We start from the raw sequence: 5,871 nt of genomic DNA, 5'->3' as shown, positions 1-5,871 counted from the left end.
ATATTCTATTCTGTAGTACCTCAGAACAAAGAGCTGACTTGACACTGTAGGCTATTAACAAGTAGTTCCATATATTCCAAACATCATCCTTTAGCCCCCTAAATGATAGTTTTGCCTATCATACTTGGAAGCTCCATTCTACAAATAGTAGCAATAACTACATGTGACGGGATGCTCAACTGATTGCTAGGACAGTGCTTCCTTCTTGCCATTCTGGGGATTAGCTTCATGAGGTTGATGCCTCTTCCTGCAGTTGCACAGTGTCTCTCTGCCTCTCTTTTGGTCTACAGCCCCTCTCTTGTTCCACAAGCTGCTGCTGTCTCTTCATGACTATAAGTGCTGGAACTAAGGGTGCTGGTAGTGCTGTCGAACCTCCTGGCTTGAAGCTGTTTCCATTATATACAGGGTTTACAACTTGGTTCAATGGCTCTCAGCATCCCTGCTATAGAAATTGTTCCAGCACCCCTGTTCATGAGTTGGCCCTCCAGCCAGGTCACTGTGGGCATTTTCCCCTTCTGGATGCAAAAGTCTTCCTTCAGCAGTCCTAGGCACTCTTCCCATTCGCTGCACCATAGTGCCACTCCCTCAGTCAGTGGCAGGAGACCCGAGAGCACCCTCTACTCTGGGTTCCAGCTCAACGACTCTCTAGTCAGCAGCCAAGGACTGTCCCCTCCTGAAACTTGCAGCCTTTTCCTGAGCCTCTTCCCTACCTTCTAGCTCTAGAGTTGCCAACTGTCTAATTGCACAAACCCAGACACCTTTGCCCCATCCCCTGCCCCTTCCTTGAGGCCCCCACCAACACTCACTCCATCCTCCTTCCCTCCATCGCTAGCTTTCCCCCAAACTCACTTACTTTTACCAAGCTGGGTCACGGGGTTGGGGTGTGGGCTCTGGGCTGGTGCTGAGGGGTCAGGGTGCAGGAAGAGGCTTTGGGCTGAGCCTGGGGAAGAGGGTTGGGGTGCAGGAGGGGGTGTGGGTACAGGCTCTAGGATGGAGTTTGGGTGTGGGAGGGCCAGACGGGAACCGGGTAGTGCTATGAGGCAGCGCAGGAAAACCCAAGGGCCCTTGCGAAGGTCTCCAATATCCAGAGGCCCATCCACTACTTTTGGAAAACACAAGGCTGGCAAAAGGCAAGACCCATAGTTGACAGGATTCTCACCTCTGTGGGAAACACCTAACGGATTTCTACTCCATTGCCTTCACCTGTGTGTGACATGGTTTACACCCCAACCCTGCAAGGCCTGATCCCCTGACTATGAAGCGCAGCTCTCCCTCCCTCTCTTGCAGCATCATGTCTCAGTGTCTTTCCACATCCCTACTGTGGCTGAGTAGGCCTTAAGATGGCAGGTGAAGTCATCCCAAGACAAAGCACAGAGACTTAGAGCCGAGAAGAGCTAGTCATTGCCATGCCAGAAGTATGCCAGAGCGGAGGCCACGGATAGTCTGACGGTGGCAGCGTCCCGCAGCAGTCCTTGGCCAAGGCCACAGAGGCTCGATTCTTCCGTCCCATACGAATGAAGCTCTCCATGGTGATATGTTAGCCCCTGCAGTGCCATAACAAGGGCAAGGTGAGTGAGGCACTTGTCTCGGGCGCGCAAAGCAGAGGGGCGCAGCTATACCACGATCAGTGGCGGGTCCCTGAGTCCCTCTCGGAGGGAAGGACCTGCCACCGAATTGCCACCGCCACTTCATTCATTCTTCTGTGGCAATTCGGTGGCAGGTCCTTTTCTCCAAGAGGGACTCAGGGACCCGCTGCTGAAGAGCCTGGAGCCGGCCCTTGCCTCGGGTGCAAAAATTCCTTGTTATGGGCTCTGAGCCCACATCGTATCTGTTCACTTTCACCAGAGAAAATGGTGACTTGGTACCCACCTCAGTGGCCTAATGGATAAGGCCCTGGCCTTCTAAGCCAGGGATTGTGGGTTCAAGTCCCACCTGGGGTACTTTTTTTCTCAGATTTGTGCTTACAGCCCTTGGCTTGACAAGAGAAGTCAGCTGGAAACTCCTCCAGCTATCATGGCATGCATCCAATGAAGTGGGTATTCACCCACAAGAGCTCATGCTCCAATACGTCTGTTAGTCTATCAGGTGCCACAGGACTCTTTGCTGCTCTTACAGATCCAGACTAACACGGCTACCCCTCTGATACTTGGTAGCTACTTGACAGCCTGTGGGAAAGTGGGCAGCTTCCTGAGGCCCTGGGAGACCCTGGAAGGCAAAGCAGGTGTCTCTCTTTTCTCACTCTCCTGCCTCCAGGGACTGCAGACAAGTTGGGCTTTCTGGCTCTCTTGAGTCTCAGGGAAAGATGGCCCCCAAGCACAGCATGACTGGCAGAAAGACAAAAGAGCGACCACCACCCTCTTCTACTTCAGGAAGCCCTGTTGGGGAAGGGCCAGATGGCAACCGGGCAGCATTGTGTGACATCGCAGGAGCAACAAAGGGCCTTTTCGAAGGTCTCTGATATCCGGAGGCCCATCCGCTACTTTTGAAAAACACAAGGCCGGTGAAAGGGAAGGCACGTAAGTCAATAGGATTCTAAGCTCCGCAGGCAACACCCAATGGATTACTACTCCATCTCTCAGCCATGAATACACAAGCACAGCTGTTTGCTGCCTACATGCCAAAACCTGCATGGACTGCCCCCCTGATCATGAAGCACAGCTCTCCCTCCCTCTCGTGCAGCATCACGTCTCAGTGTCTTTCCACATCCCTACAGTGGCTGAACTTGCCTTAAGATGGCAGGCGAAGTCATCCCAAGACAAAGCACAGAGACTTAGAGCCGAGAAGAGCTAGCCATTGCCATGCCAGAAGTATGCCAAGGCTTGTAGAAAATGACCTGGCTCAGCTAAAAGAGCCTGTCTGCATCCAGAGCGGAGGGCCACACATGGTCTGATGGTGGCAGTGTCTTGCAGCAGTCCTTGGCCAAGGCTTCTTCCCTTCCATACGATTGAAGCTCTCTGTGGTGGTTAGCCCCCGTCTCACCTGTTCACTTTTCCCAGAGAAGATAGCACCTTGATACTCACCCCAGTGGCCTAATGGATAAGGCACTGGCCTTCTAAGCCAGGGATTGTGGGTTCAAGTCCTACATGGGGTACTGTTTTCTCAGACTCTTGCTTGTGCTTACAGCCCTTGGCTTGACAAGACAAGGCAGTTGGCAACTCCTCCAGCTACCATGACTTTGTAGCTACTTGACAGCCTGTGGGAAAGTGGGCAGCTTCCTGAGACCCTGGAAGGCAAAGCAGGTGTCACTCTTTTCTTGCTTTCCTGCCTCCACAGACTGCAGACAAGTTGGGCTTTCTGGCTCTCTTGAGTCTCAGGGAAAGATGGCCCCCAAGCACAGCATGTCTGGCAGAAAGACAAAAGAGCGACCACCACCTCTTCTACATCAGGAAGCCCTGCTGGGGAAGGGCCAGATGGAAACTGCTTAGTGCTGTATGGTATTGCAGGAGCACCAAAGGCCCCTTGCGAAAGTCTCCGATATCCAGAGGCCTGTCCACCACTTTTGAAAAACACAAGGCCGGTGAAAGGGAAGGCACGTAGTCAATGGGATTCTAAGATCTGCAGGCAACACCCAATGGATTACTACTCCATCTCTTTCATCTTTCAGCCATGAATACACAAGCACAGCTGTTTGCTGCCTACATGCCAAAACCTGCATGGACTGTCCCCCTGACCATGAAGCGCAGCTCTCCCTCCCTCTCTTGCAGCATCACGTCTCAGTGTCTTTCCACATCCCTACAGTGGCTAAACAGGCCTTAAGATGGCAGGTGAAGTCATCCCAAGACAAAGCACAGAGACTTAGAGCTGAGAAGAGCTAGTCATCACCATGCCAGAAGTATGCAAAGGCTTGTAGAAAATGACCTGGCTCAGCTAGTCAATAAAAGAGCCTGTCTGCATCCAGAGCGGAGGGCCACACATGGTCTGACAGTGGCAGCGTCCTGCAGCAGTCCTTGGCCAAGGCCACAAAGGCTCGCTTCTTCCCTCCCATATGAATGAAGCTCTCCATAGTGAGATGTTAGCGCCCATCTCATCTGTCTGCTTTCCTCAGAGACTATTGTGACTTGGTACCTGGCCTAATGGATAAAGCACTGACCTTCTAAGCCAGGGATTGTGGGTTCAAGCCCTACATGGGGTGCTCTTGTCTCAGACTCTTGCTTGTGCTTACAGCCCTTGGCCTGACAAGGCACTTTGCAACTCTCCCAGCTACTATGGCTTGGTAGCTACTTGAAAGCCTGTAGGAATGTGGGCAGCTTCCTGAGACCCTGGCAGGCAAAGCAGGGCTCTCTCCATAGGTGTCACTCTTTTCTCAATCTCCTGCCTCCACAGACTGCAGACAAGTTGGGCTTTCTGACTCTCTTGGGTCTCAGGGAAAGATGGCCCCCCAAGCACGGCGTGACTGGCAAGAAGACTAAAGAGCAACCACCACCCTCTTCTACTTGAGGAAGCAAGAGCCAGATGGGAACTGGGCAGCGCTGCGAGATGTCCCAAGAGCACCAAAGGGCCCTTGCAAAGGTCTACTGATATCCAGAGGCCCATCCGCTACTTTTGGAAAACACAAGGCCAGCAAAAGGCAAACCCACACAGGGGAAAGAACATAGTCAACAAGATTCAAACCTGCACATGCAACACCCAATGATTTCTACTCCATCACCTTCACCTCGCGTCCACGACTACACAAATGCACTTGTGCTACAGCTTACCAAGGAGAATCTGGAAGGCCTGCCCCTTTTACCATGTCTCCCCTCTTCCGGGTATCTTCTCTGAGCCTCTTACTTGTTTTTACTGCTCTTCCCTCAAGAAGACAAAGCGGCTTTCAAGCCCCCACTGCTGGCATCCTTTGACTGGCGCATGCTACCCCCCTTGGAATTTTGTAGCCTGTCTCTGTCCCTCACATACTCTTCCTGTTTGGCCTCCACGGCCGAGCTGCAGAGACTTCCTTGTCGAGCACCCATTTGGAGTGCTGATGGACGCCATGTTCAGGAGGAAGTGTTTAGACAAGAAAAATGAAGAAGTGCTGGGCTGCTTGTGATTTACAGTTAGAGGAAGCAACAGTAGAAACAAAGAAAATGAACATTGTACAAGTAAAACAGGCCTTTTTAATCAACACTCAGCTGGGGTAAAACACACACTGCTCCCTCCTGGAGCTGTGGTTTCCTGTTACTGTGACCTACTCTTACTTGTTGCTGCCCCAGCCTGATTCAATGGTTATTACAGAGCACAGAATAGGGAGCCTCCCTCTGATCCATTGCAATACTGCTCCAGTCATTGGCCAGCAAGTTGCACTCACCTGGGCCAGATCTAGGCACCAGCAAAACAAGCAGGTGCTTGGGGCAGCTCATTTCCAGGGGGCAGCATTCTGGCCATCCTTTTTTTTTTTTTTTTTAAACTCACATCCTCCCCTCTCACAACCCTGTAGAAGCAGAGCCATGGAGCAGCTGGGGATCCCGCATGGGAGCTGAGAACCCATGGGAGCTGTAGTTCTTTGCCTAGCTCCCTGCCTATAGAGCCAGCCCTGGAGCAACGAAAGAACTACAATTCCCAGCAATCCCTTGGCTGCTATCAACAGGGAAGGGAGGGGGCAGGGAGTGAGGTAAGTGTGCCATGCTGCAGCTTGCTGTGCGTTGAAAGGGGTGGCACTGTGAATGGGGAACAAGTGTGCCCAAGGAGTAGAAGGCTTTGGCCCAAATATCCCCTTCAGAAGACTTCCCCAGATTGAATTAGGGATACTCGTGTGACCTCACCTTGCAGCCCCCAAAGAAGGAATTGGGTGGACTAAAAAGACAGTGCCCCTCTCTATCTGAAGCTTAGCAAGGGAGGAGCCCACTAGAATTTAAAATGGAGGGGAGGCTCTGCTAGGGAACTTCGGCAGCTTTA

The 5,871-nt window shown here is 52.2% G+C and overlaps 2 non-coding genes across 2 annotated transcripts; both read left to right on the top strand.

Moving 5' to 3' along the window:
* Positions 1 to 1,867: 1,867 nt before the first annotated feature.
* On the top strand, positions 1,868 to 1,940 carry TRNAR-UCU. The gene has a single exon. It is a non-coding gene; the product is annotated as a tRNA-Arg (tRNA).
* A 1,078-nt stretch (positions 1,941 to 3,018) lies between these two features.
* On the top strand, positions 3,019 to 3,091 carry TRNAR-UCU. The gene has a single exon. It is a non-coding gene; the product is annotated as a tRNA-Arg (tRNA).
* Positions 3,092 to 5,871: the final 2,780 nt, after the last annotated feature.

This window comes from Mauremys mutica, chromosome 1 (genome assembly GCF_020497125.1).
Source record: "Mauremys mutica isolate MM-2020 ecotype Southern chromosome 1, ASM2049712v1, whole genome shotgun sequence".
NCBI lineage: Eukaryota > Metazoa > Chordata > Testudines > Geoemydidae > Mauremys > Mauremys mutica.
This window is presented reverse-complemented; position numbering and strand designations above follow the sequence as displayed.